This window comes from Microtus ochrogaster, chromosome 26, assembly GCF_000317375.1.
Source record: "Microtus ochrogaster isolate Prairie Vole_2 chromosome 26, MicOch1.0, whole genome shotgun sequence".
NCBI classification, from domain to species: Eukaryota; Metazoa; Chordata; class Mammalia; order Rodentia; family Cricetidae; genus Microtus; species Microtus ochrogaster.
Window position 1 is genome coordinate 3,868,144 of NC_022025.1, and position 14,084 is coordinate 3,882,227.

The window sequence follows — 14,084 nt, forward strand, 5'->3', positions numbered from 1 at the left end:
GCTGCACTCCCTTACTTCTCTATGACCTACCCTAGTGATGCTGCACTCCCTTACTTCTCTATGACCTACCCTAGTGATGCTGCACTCCCTTACTTGCCTATGACCTACCCTAAGTGATGCTGCACTCCCTTACTTCTCTATGATCTACAAGTGATGCTGCACTCCCTTACTTGTCTATGACCTACCCTAGTGTTGCTGCACTCCCTTACATCTCTATGACCTACCCTAGTGATGCAACACTCGCTTACTTCTCTATGATATAGACAGATTTTCTGGCTGTGCCCTTTTACTCTTTGATTGTCTTTTTTATTCAGCAAAAATAAATGAAAGAATTTGTTTGGAGCTCTACAAGAGATGCTATGGAAACTTACAGGAGTGGACTATAATTGTTTTTAAACATTTCACATTTTAAAAACTGCTGACTATGTTGAAAATCAAAGTTGTGGAATTAAGGGACCTATTCCTCTGCTCCCTATGAACGAGGACACTGAGGCTCACCCAGGAGAGGATGAGATTCGCTCAAGACTCTTGTCAAACTACACTGGGGCCTTCTGGTGCACTTCTGCAGAGGGAAACACGTCCTGGGGGATATGAGACCCGTGTTCAGTGACTGTCCCCACAAGATATCCTTGGCACTGTAATGAATTAAAGGGAAATAAAACGATGACTTTCCTATGCTTGTCCCAGATGAGCAGTCTGCTACCTAGGACAGAATAGTTTCCCAAGACCATTTTGAAGCACAAAATATTGTGTTGGATTTAAAGTGAGAATGACTTAATCTAACTTAATCCACAAATGTGAAGCCTTCTTGCCCGGCAGGAGTATCTGTACTCTAAAGAGGCTTGAGCTCCTACCAGACTATGAAACAATAGACAGCAGGGACTGGGGTTTCCCAAGGAATCACTTGCTGCAGGAGTGGAAACCTAGAAGAGTCAAAGATGGACTTTTCTTGGAGACAGATTTACAACTCGTCAGATGACGCTGCAGGAGAGACAGGGCTAAGAAAGCATATGGGACCACATCTTCTCTGAATTGCCTAGTTCTGCCAATCTCTTTCCTTCTACTTAAATTTAACCCACATGCTGAGACCTGAATATGGACTTGACCGTTTTGACAGTTGCTGCTTCTCTTTGTTTTCAGTGTGTCCACATTTTTAAAAATCTCCATTCTAATATTATTTTTTTTATTAATTTGGGTCTATTAACTGGCTTATTGAGAAAAGGTGGAGAAACCTAGTTTGTTGTAACACAAGCTGTGACCTTGTTTGTTAAATGGGACAGGTCTATTAGCATGGAGCTCACAGCAGACTTGGTTTCCCTTCCCATTTAACTACAGCACCATCCATTCCTCCCTGTTTCTCTCTCTATTCAACTGGCCACTGCAAGGGATTTCTGTAAGTTGGTGGGGCTTCTTCGTTACAAAATAAAATGCCCAACTGTATCTATTTATATAAAACTTTAAAAAGAGTGGGTATGGTCTCCAGTCTTATGGCTTTAAATCTGACATGCAGCATGCTATTGGCTAGAAGAAATCACTTCAAGAATCTTAGTTATCTCTAACTGAATTGCCCCAGCATACAACAATGGGCCGAGCAGGATGTGTCTCGTGCTAAACAGACCTGAAATCTTTGCTGATTTCCTCACCACTTCCACCAGCCCTACTTCTAAGATGCTTCTAAAGAAGGCAAAAGGACACCCATCCTCTAGAGCTCTGGCTTCACAGCAGAGAAAGATGCCTTCCCGTTCTGCGCACAGCAGACAGACATAGTTCATGAATGAGTCTTAGAGTCTTTAACCGGCGATTAGAGTACAGGTTCTAGAATTGCTCCAGTGTCTCTGCCCAAAGTCCGTTGTGATAGGTTTGTGCTGTGGGGTGATGCTATTGGGTGGTGACAGAATCGTTAGAGGGTTGGGGAAGGTAGGCCTTCTAAGGAAATGGTGGGTCCTAAGTCTCTTTCTTTGCTTCTGGCTTCAGGTGAGGTACTTTGTTCAGATAAGTATGCTACTGTCTGCCATACAGCATGCCATGACACAGTATGCCACCCTCTGCCATACAACAAGACAGGATACAGTATGCCACCTTCTGCCATACAACAAGACAGGACACAGTATGCCACCTTCTGCCATACAGCATGCCATGCCATGAGCTGAGCCATGCAGATACTGTGTCTTTGAACTTGCAAAACTGTAAGATAAGTAAGTCCATTTTTCCTCATGATTAGCCTATGTCAGGTGTTTTGTTACGGTGGCAAAACTGACAAGTGGTCTGTGCACAGCCTCCTTTGACTGCTCTCATATTGATGGCACCCATGGACAAATTCCCAGCAACTCAGAAACCTCGTATTTACGACCGCTTTAAGTAGAAGAAATGATGGTTTGTGGAAAATGAAACTTTATTTAAGAATTCATCTTCCAATTTTTCCCAAGCGCTTTTCTGCTCTAAATATAACAAAGAAGTGTCGTGCACGTCCACCAGTAGCTGTGGCCCTCTGGGACAGAGATGCTGTAAGTGTTCCTAATGGCCTATGTACCTTTGGAGCATTTTCGTAGATTTATTCTTGACATTATTTAATAAAATAATTCTATCTGTGGTCATTAAATTTATTTAAATCAGTAGAAAGATTCTTACACCAACCCCTTAGACCAACATCCTAGCCAGAATAGATCCAGGAGCTTGGCTCTAGATCAAGGCGCCATCTTTGTAGAAGGCAACATTGACACCCAGTTGACTTCTGTCTCTGTATTATAGGGAGAACTTTTTCATCTCTATATCTTATTCTTCAACTGCCCCTTTTTATTTCTGTCCCCAAATGGCAGATACCACCACTGCGGCAGCATCTGCTCAGTCTGGAGCCCTACTAAACAGTTTGGCACACTAACGTTACCTACTTCCTGTATTGAAACTGTGAGTTGAAATTTCAGATAATGTGCTAGAGTCCTTCAGAGAGTGCACTTCAAAGCTGAACCTGGAACATTGCAAGAATCAATAATCCAGCAGCATGCACGCACACACACACACACACACACACACACACACTCTCACGCACACGCACACACACACACACACTCATGCACACACACACGCACACACTGTTGTGCTCTTATTGTCACCCGTGGCAACATCAGCACACATTGGTGGTGATTATTGCTATGATTGTCTTCTCTAGTGTTTTGGTTCTTCTAACTGCTTGTAATGATTTCACCCTTTGAAGTGGGTAGGATGAGCGAGTACTTGTTCCTAGTTTCCAACGTCAGCACGGCTTACTGAGATATTTCTTTCTAACTTCCCCCTTACCTGCATGGAAGGCATGGGCCTGCTCATGACATGGAAGATATTCAGTCTTGATCAGTGACAAGCCACAAGTATGTGTATGGCCACACACAAAGAACTGACCAGATTGGTAGGATAGAATTAAAGTCTTTCACTTCTCCTCTTGAGAGTAATGGAGCAAGTTCTGACGTTGAGACTCATGAGGGATATTCAAACTCATGCAGGATAAGCAAGTAAGAAAAGCATGACAAGTTTTATGGTGTTTGTGTGTGTGTGTGTGTGTGTGTGTGTGTACGATGTGTGTCCTCCTCTTACTCCCATAGAGTGCACAGGAATAAGAGGCACTAACGGAACAGTGATTTTTTTTTTGAGCAAATAATCAGGCCCCTCTCACTAAACCTGGCGTGGGTCTCCCCCGCCTCTGCTCCAGGAACTGGAGAACTGTCTTCTGCAATGGTGCTAATGCTGAACCATGTGCCAAACACCGATACTTCGCCCGTGGTTGCTACTGTGTGGTCATACTGGCTGTAACAGAGAGCATATTTCTCAAGTGAGGTAAGGCCTATTTATCACTTTGCTGTAATGTGTAATTATCATAAATGGCACTTAAGTCTTTAATTACTAGACCAAAGGGTAGATAAGAACTTGCTATAAGAAAGATAGAAGACCAGGGTTCTCTTTATATGAAAAAGCATATGTTATATACACATAGGAATCATACATGTTCACTTCGAGAAGGATTCTCGATGTGTTCACGTGTTCTAGTGTTCATGTCTAGAAGTATTCATTTATACTTGCATGTATTTTTGACATCCTGGATTGCCATGGGTGACCCATACCTAAGGAAAGACGCAGCTAAAATAAACAAGTAGCTGCATTGCTCAAATGTGGATCTTTGCCTTCTCTCTCTGCATCTCCTGATTTGGTTAAAAAAAAAATACCATTCACCATGTGAACTGCACATGCTGCCAATTGAGGGTACAGAGGGTGATCCATCTCCATGATGCTCTTAGCTGGAGTCTAGCACTTACCCCACAGAAGGTTGAGCTTCTAAGGAAATAGAAAGAGAGGGATATTAATTTTGACCCTGTCTGTGACAAATAATTCCTTCAAGTCTTGAAAGAATTCTGGCTTTCAGTTGTGCGAGTGAGAAAACGTACAGAGCTGAGCATTTTAAAGGCAGTTCCTGTAATAGGTTTGTCTCCCAGACAAATTATTTTGTTTGTTTTTCCAGACTGGGTTTCTCTGTGTAACAGCTCACTTTGGAGACCAGGTTGGCCTCGAACTAGCCGAGATCGCCTTCATCTACCTCCCAAGGGCTGGGATTATGCTACTGTTCCCTGTGGACACTTTCCCAAATAGAGTCACTACCGACCTTGGCAGTTGTTCCTAGCTGACAGTGACTAACTGTGCTAATGATGTTAATAGCTCCTGGCAGGTGTAAACACAGGTACTAGGCACTCAGTTAAGCTAAATGTTTTACATGATTTCATCTAGTTATTCCTCACAGTGATCTTATTGGGTATGTCCTATATTTCTCTGCATTGTCACATCGATAAATGGCAAGCCGGCCAACACACGGAAAAGCAGCAGAAGCAGGATTGGCATCCCGACCACCTGAAGCAGGATTCCATTACTTTAAACATTACCCTCTGTCAGTATGTAGCCTCTGTCTTGGCTTAGGACTGTTGCTAAGGGCAAACCTCAGAAAATCAGTTTCCAAAGAGTCAGGATGCTTTCTTTTGGTTAATGGAAAGTATATACTATCCCGAAGGAAAATAGTAGCACCCACTAGAGAGATTCTGGCACAAGCAATGCCTGGTGCCCACTCAGCCGTCAGGTGCAGCACACTAGGGGCTGCAGTAGAAGCCCAGGCACAGCTGGGGTTCTCTGTCTGGTGAGGGTGTTTAGCAGCTCTTATGCCTGGGGCTCATTATCTCCAAAGCGGAGGGACATCACAGAAACAGGTCAAGTCACCCAGGGAAGAACTGGCTAATGATGCTAGGCAAATGTCCCTGAGCCCGGAGGTAAGTTGTGTGTCCTCTCAATGGCCCTTTCAGGGTTGTCACGGAAGCATCAGCGCCCTCAGGGGAAAGACTGTGAAGTCTTTCTATTTCCTTGGCTGCCACCATTGTCTGCGTACTTGATATTTTGAAAGAAGGCTTGCTATGTCATGAAACCCACGTAGGATTTTAAAATAATCTCTCTCTCTCTCTCTCTCTCTTTTTTTTTTGACCTCCGTGATGGTCATGCTAATGCCTGAGATGACTCTATTTACATAGAACCTGCTTCTTTTGGTAAAGTATGCTTGAAAAATATGTGTAGCCTGTAAAAGTAGCCTTGACAATGGAGAGAAGGGAGAAGGGAGGGTGTGCGTATATCTGAGAAGGAGATATTTTAAAACATTTTTCAACAAAAACATCTGAAATAGTTGTTGTGTTTTTCTGGGCAAAGACTAAGGCACCGAGAGGCACAGGTAACACCGACTTCCCTTGAAGAAGACTTTGGAGTCATGTCTTCTTTGGAGTAATACATGGAGTATTCAGTGTGCCTCACCGTTTTGTCTGGGCCACCCTTACTTGGTGTCCTACTAAAGTCTCTTTTATTCTCAAGTCAAGCAAACACAAACCAAGGAGGACAAAACTGAAAATAGAAAACCATGGAAAATGAACTTCTATTTACTTTTAATCCAAATCTTCAAGATTACTTGGATGTAGGAGCCTGTCTTACAATAACATGCCCATGAAGTCAGGGCCATAAGAATCAGAATCTGAGAGTGAGAGAGAAATAATCAGCTATGTGGTATACCTGCCAATACACACCTTGCCCTGAAAGCACTTTCTGGGTAAATCTATTAAGCTATGAATATAGACATGACATTCATTGCTACCGCCTTCCAATAATTCAAGGCCACTCTGAACCTTAGTTTGCTTCATATAGGACTAATTTCAGCTTCTGCCTGCCTAGAAAAGTTAACTTAAAAATAGAAACAGAACCCAAGGAAAAACATATAGTTGTCCTCTTGGCTATGGGAAGTAGACAAAATTGCCAGGGAGAAAATTGGGATCTTGGGGGTAAGGGGAGATGGGGAGAGAAAAGTGAGAAGGGGAGGATGGGGGGAACTTGAGGAAACAGGACGATTGGGGTAAAGGAAGGTTGGATAGGGGAGCATGGAAGCACAATTCTTAGTTAAGGGAGCCACCTTAGGGTTGACAAGAGACTTGAACCTAGAGTGGCTCCCAGGAGCCCAAGGCGATGTCCCCAGTTAGTTCCTTGGGCAGCTGAGGATAGGGAACCCTATCCTATAGCAATACTGACGAATATCTTGCATATCACCATAGAACTTTGGATGGAGATAGAGACAGAGACCCACACTGGAGCACTGGTCTGAGCTCCCAAGGTCCCAATGAGGAGTGGAAGGAGGGAGAAGATGAGCAAGGAAGTCAAGGCCACGAGGGGTGCACCCACCCACTGAGACAGTGGGGCTGATCTATTGGGAGCTCACCAAGACCAGCTGGACTATGACTGAAAAAGCATGGGATAAAACCGGACTCTCTGAACATGGCGAGCAATGAGGGATGATGAGAAGCCAAAGACAATGGCACGGGGTTTTGATCCTACTTCATGTTCTGGCTTTGTGGGAGCCTAGCCAGTTTGGTTGTTCACCTTCCTAGACATGGATGGAGGGGGGAGGACCTTGGACTTTCCACAGGGCAGGGAACCCTGACTGCTCTTTGGACTGGAGAGGGAGGGGGAGAGGAGTGGGGGAAGGGGAAGAGGGATGGGAGGAGGGGGAGGGAAATGGGAGGCTGGGAGGAGGCTGAAACTTTTTTTTTCCTTTTCTCAATAAAAAAATGTGTTCTTATAATTAAAAAAAAAGAATAGAAACAGATAAAAACACGAAAGCTGAACTCCTTTTGAAGAGAAAACAGAGACTATGGGCATTATGCTTATTTAGGTAACAGAGAAACAGAAGAGGAAAGACCTTTGTAGCAGACACCTGCCATGACCACACAGAACCCTTTCTCTTTTATTGTCCCCAGCTTTTGTCACCACTGTGGTGGCTGGGTTGTGCATGGGTAAAATGCATCCAAGATCAAGCTCATAATGAAAGCAAAGACCTTGACTTTGCCAAGTTTCCTCTGTTACATACTACAGAGGTTTGTGATACCAAAGGAACTTCCTAGGCATTTATGCAAAGATACTCTCAAAATGCATTGAAGTAAATAATCCCATGGGAAGAAAATTTGATGGGTAGGGGACAGGAGTCCACAAGCTGATTTATTTTTTTCCCCTCCAGAACCTTCCGTGAGAGGCAATTATATAGTTCCTCGGAAGGTGCAGCATAAGCTAGTCCTGCAGCAGCCGGCATGGTCAACATTCTCTCCCATCTCTCCCATCTCTCCCATCTCTCTGTGCCTCCTAATCTATTCTCACTCTGTACTGCCCTCCCTGACAAAGCACTACACTGCAGACCTTCGGTTCAGGCTCTGCTTTCTTAGGGACCAAGGCAAAAACAATTGATATCACTGAGATGCCAGACCAAAGTGAAGATAACTGATATCACGGAGACTCCAGACCAAGGTGAAGATAATTGATATCACAGGGAATCCAGACCCATGTGAAGATACTTGGTATGACAGGGAATGCAGACCAAGGTGAAGATAATTGAAATCACAGAACCTCCAAAAAGCAGGTCCTCAGGAAGGCATTTTGGCTCTGACGCATAGACGCCACACTGCTGAAGCAGGTGTGCCGGTGGCATTATCCTAAGACTTTCTTCTGTGGCCAGTGAAGCTGAGATGCAATTGGTAAACGAAGGGGCCACAATGATTTAAAGGATGGGAAATATGATGCTTACAAAAACTGTATGTATTGTTTTTCTTATTTCTGTGACCAAACACCTGAGAAGAAACCACTTAAGGGAAATAGGATTTCTTGTGACTCCTGGTTGGAGAAGGGATGCATGGTGGGGAAGGCGTGGCAGCAGGAGTGGGAGGCGACTGTCACTTTGTATTGTCAGGATGCAGAAAGTGAGGATTATTAGTCCTTAGCTGGCCCAAATCTTCAGATCAGGGCATGGTGCCACCCACATTCTGGATGTGTTCGTGTGATCTGGTAGGAGTAGGGGGCTTTGTACACAGAAACAAACTCGAGGTCTTAGAATGGAGTGAGGAACTCAGAATGAATGCGCTGAACTCCTATCTCCTCCTGCCTTATATTCCTCTCTCTGCCCAGACATATTATTCCTGTCTCAACCTTCCTAGTGCTGGGATTAAAGGTGTGTGACTCCAAATGTTGGGATTAAAGGTTTGAGCGATCACCGCCTGGCTCTGTTTCTCTTTTAGACTGGATCAATCTTGTGTAGCTCAGTGTGACCTTGAACTCACAGAGATCTGCCAGCCTCTGCCTCCCGAGTGCTGGGATTAAAGGTGTGTGCCACCACAGCCTACCCTCCATGGCTAACTAGTGGCTAGCCCACACTCTGATCTCCTGACAAGTTTTATTTGTTAGAGCACAAACCAAATCTCAACACACCAGTTCATGTTCATTTTCACAATTGGTGAAGAGAATGTTAACATCTCTACCTCGTTACCCATTCCAGATCTACATCAGCTCCCAGCGCCAGGGATTGGTCAGGAGGTCAGAATCCTTTGAGGAAGTGTCCTTCGATGATTCATGAGATACACAGGAAATATTCCTTTGATTCTGCCTCAAATATGCGTGTGGTGGAGTAACTGTTAAAAGGGGGGAAATTCTAACATGTTAAAGCCGGTGAGAAAAGAAGTTTGGGTTGAGATGCTATCAAGGGACCAGAAGAACCTTCAAAGGTCTCCAGTTAAGTGTAAACACTTCCACACAACGTGATAAGGGACTTTTGACCTGGGATTGTTTCAAAGTACCTTAAAGTATTCCCACACATAACCTAACATTATTTACATCTGAGTACATGACTGAGATAAATTTATCTATCATCTTTTGGAACCCTAACAGTTTGCCAGACGATGAGGAGTGAAGAAGAAAGTCAGAAGCCCCCAAACACTCTATTCTGTTCTCGCTCCATTTTACAGGCAACACTAACAGGGATTTCAAAACCAGGACCACAGAGTCAGGGGATATAAAAGATAGTATCATTATATTCTAAATTGAGTTCTCCTGTGTGTTCATCCCAGGGCTTCTCTGATGCTGAACAGTTTAAGACTCGTGGTGAATGACCTGACTAGCCTCTCTCTCTCTCTCTCTCTCTCTCTCTCTCTCTCTCTCTCTCTCTCCCTCTCTCTCGTGTAAGATAGAGATATCTTAGAAGAAGAAATGAAAAATGATAAAATTCCTACATAAGATTGGCCTATAAGCAAGCTTGTGGGGCATTTTCTTAATTGATGGTCTATGTGGGAGGGCCCTGCCCCTTGCGGAAGGTGGAATCCTTAGGCTGGTGGTCCTGGATTAGAAAGCAGGATGACAAGCCATGGGGAACAAGCCAGTGAGCAGCATTCCCCATTACTCTGTCTCAGTTGCTGCCTCCAGGTTCCTACCCTGAGTTCCTATCCTGACACCCCTCAGTGATGGATGTTTTGTTACCTCCAAGTGTAAGATGAAATAATAATAATAAACCTTTCTCCCCAAGTTGCTTTTGGTCATGGTGTGATGTGGGAGTGTCATATCAATCTGTTGATTTCATTGGTTAATTAATAAAGAAACTGCTTGGCCTGATAGGTTAGAACATAGGTGGGTGGAGTAAACAGAACAGAATGCTGGGAGGAAGAAGGCAGTGAGGTAAGACGCCTCAGACAGACACCATGCCGCTCCTCTCCAGGGCAGACGCAATGCAGCCAGCTGCCAGGTCAGACATGCTGAATCTTTCCTGGTAAGCCACGCAGATTATTAGAGATGGGTTAATCAAAATATGAGAATTAGCCAGTTAGAGACTAGAGCTAGTGGGCCAAGCAGTGTTTAAATGAATACAGTTTTTGTGTTGTTATTTCGGGGCATAAGCTAGCCAGGCAGCCAGGAGCCGGGCGGCAGGAACGCAGCCCGCAGCTCACTTCAACAATGGTGTTTTACCACAGCAATGAAACCCTAATTAAGACAGTGATAATAGTAAGTTATCGGAAAGGTAACCATATGTATGCCAAATGCCCCGTGATTTACTGTGAGCAGACTAGCAAATCTTCTGATAGAAGTTCTGTGGAAATAATCTGGCAATGGTATCCTCTTCTGTGCTCTTAAGGAAGATGGGTCGGAACCATTTACCTTTCTTCCTGAGGGCTAGTAACCCAGTTGTGGAAACGGTGCTTTCTGTCCCCATGAGCTGAATGTCCCAGTTTCCATTTCAGAGTGGAGAAGGAAAGGGAAGCTTCCACAAGGCACCGGAAACGTTCCCATGAGCTTGAGGCTTCCGCTCTGACATTTTGGCGTCCTTGTACTGACGGGCTAAACATCCAAGAAAAAGTTAGACCTGTTGTTCTAACTAGGTCTGCTGGTAGACAGTGGGGGGAACCATGGCCTGGGAGCCACATTGAGGAGCTGGACCTGCTCATGTGTGCTGTGCTCACACATTTGCCTGGAGTCTGTCTGCTTCTCGGCCTCCTGCTCCTTGTCACTCACTGTCGTCTCCCCCGCGTTGCACCTGCTGTCAAAGCGAGAGCACAGACAGGTCTGCTTCTGGCAGCACTCTCTGGTGAACGCAGCATTATCGTTTAACCACTAAATGGCCTGCAAAGGCCTGTGTGACTAAGGCTTGGCGACAGTGTAACAATGTCATAGGACTTCAGAGAAACCACTGGATGACGAAGTGTGTGGCTTTAACAGGGACTCTCCCCAAGGCTATAACTGCAATATAATGGGCTCAATGGAAACTTAGACTGTGGGACCTGGTTGAGAGGAGGGGTCTTGAGGGTACACTACTGGAAACTCTCTATTATTCCTGAGCTCTCTTCCTGCCCATCCCTTTTTTTCTCCCTCCCTCGCGGTTCCTGCCACTGTGAGGCACACAGCTTGGCACTGCCTTGTGTTCCTCATAGTGATATCAGCTTCCACAAGGCCCAAAGCAACGAGGCAAGCAGCAGTGGACTGTTTCTGAGACTGAGTCAAAGCAGACTTCTGATCCTTTTAAGTTGACTCTCGCTCACTACATCCTAGCCTTGCTGACACCCAGGCCCCGGCTCCTGGCCCATTGGAAGGCTCAGCTGTACTTAACTCCAGGTAGAGAACACATAGCCAACACATTTCACTTCGCTTAACCTTCAGGACAATCCTGAGAAATAAAAATATTTCTGTATTTCAGAGAAGGAAACAGACAAGTGCAGGTAAGCCAAGGACTTGCCTAGGGACAGGTAACAGAATGGCAGACACAAGCTAAGAACCAGGAAGCATCTAAGTCTGAGGCCCAAGCTCTTTCCCCACCCTTAACCGGCTAGAGCAGTGCTGATAACACAGGCACTGGAAGGAAGCGTCTCCAGCCAGGGGGTGGTGGCTTTAATCCCAGCACTCGGGAGGCAGAGGCAGGCGGATCTCTGGGAGTTCGAGGCCAGCCTGGCCTACAAGAGCTAGTTCCGGGACAGACTCCAAAGCTACAGAAAACCCTGTCTCAAAAGACAAAACCAAAAACGATTGCGTTTCCTTCTCTCCCGACATCTGATTTCCCCTTTGTGCCACCACTGGTTGTTTTTTACTTAAGATGTTAGTTTGCTTTGTCATGCGTACCAGAGTGCCAGCTTACCCAGGTGAACACTGCAGAAATGTAACAGACCAGCCAACTCCTCTCTGAGAACCTTCTTGGGTTGTGAAATGAAATGGGATAGAAGAAAGAGAAATATGCTCTTTTCAAGTAAAACTTGGTGCCTAGGACTGAGGATGCGGTCGGGGGAAGAAGTGCTTGCTGCACAAGCTCGAGGACCTGGGTTCTGAACTCATGACCCACATGAAAAGCCAGGGTTGATACCAATGCCAGACATTCTCCTCTGGCCTCCATATGCACAGATAAAATATGCATGCACCCACATACCCATATGCATATATCACACACACATGCCCACGCACATACATGCACACACACACCAAACAAACAAATCCACAGGATCTAAAAATTGAGCTGAGAGATAAAGTTGAAAGTTTATATATTCCTGAAAATAATTTATTTTGAAATAAATTCAGCACAATGAAAGGAATAAAACAAGAAAATAGAAAACTTTATTATGTAATTTCAAGTTTGATGATGGCAAAATAGTAGAAAATATAATCCACAAGGGAAGTGAAAAGGGTTAATGAAGTCAACAGTAATGAACTGGTGGGTGAAGCCACGTGGAAATTGATCAGCCTTAGCTGAAGGCCATTCCTGTCTTGTTGAATGTTATGCCTCAGCGAAGAGAGGGAAAAGAAAGCTTCTGTTATTTTGATATAAAAATGTCATTAGTTTTTGAACCATCATTGTAATTCAAAACAGCAGTCAATTCTTAGTACACATATTCTAATAATCCACACCTGCTGGTAGGTATTAACAGAGATAAGACCCTCTAATAAGCCTGCACGGGGCCAGGAGGCATCTGAGTGTCTCTGGGAACTGCTCACACTGGGGAAGCTTGAGGCAAAGTGGTCCAATCCCAGGCAAACAGAAGTCCAGCTGGTGGTGGACACACTCTCTGATGTGTTATCATCTGTTCCCAGTGAGACATGTCCTTTAGAGTGACTCAGCAGAGAGACAGAGGCCAAAATCGGCTCTTCTGTGATCAGAATTCTATAATGGTGTCCGTTCCAGTTATTCATGCTTTCTTTTTGACTTAAAGTAACGTGAGGCAGTATGGAGCAATGTGTGTGTTTGTTTCATTTAATAATTGCATATCATTAATCAACCACTATTATTCAAAATGATAATGGTGGTGGTGACCATCTATAAGGTGCTCCCTTAGTTCTGAGTTTTTCAGATCCAGGTTCCTGTATTTAAAACTCGGCAGAGTGGGGTTATTAGTGTAATTAGTCCATTTTCTCCACGAGGAAACTGAAGCACAGAAAGAATAAGGGGTTACATATCAGAGGAGCTGAGTATCAGAATTTATTTCTGATTCATTACAATAGCAAAATGACAGTTATTAAGTATCAATAATGAAAATTATTTTATGGTTGGGGCTACCACAACATGAAAAACTGTACTAAAGGGTTGCAGCCTTAGGAGGGTTGAGAATCCTGGAAAAAGGCATTGTCTGAGGCAGAGGTTGAGGTAATGAGATTACCCTAGGCTCCTCTCTCTGTTCCTTCCGCATAGGGCATAGTTGTTGATTCTCACCTGGGAGTCTAAGTAGGCAAAGGCAAGCTTGCTAAACACTCTGCATTGTGCCAGGAACTGAATTACAGGGGGGAGGGATATGCAGTTTTGAAATGTCAGATAACTAAGATCTGGGCCATTGCTGTGAGTACAGAACAAATGAAACCGCAACAAACAGAGTTGATTTGCTGTGACATCTGGCCTGCCATTTCTGCTACTTGGTACAGAAGACCATGCACAGTCTACAGAAGACCATGCACAGCCCACAGAAGACTGTGTACAGCCCACAGAAGACCGTTCACAGCCCACAGAAGACCATGCACAGCCCACAGAAGACCGTGCACAGCCCACAGAAGACCATGCACAGCCCACAGAAGACCATGCATAGCCCACAGAAGACTGTGAACAGCCCACAGAAGACCGTGAACAGCCCACAGAAGACTGTGAACAGCCCACAGAAGACCGTGAGCAGCCCACAGAAGACCATGAACAGCCCACAGAAGACCTTGAACAGCCCACAGAAGACCATGAACAGCCCACAGAAGACCATGAACAG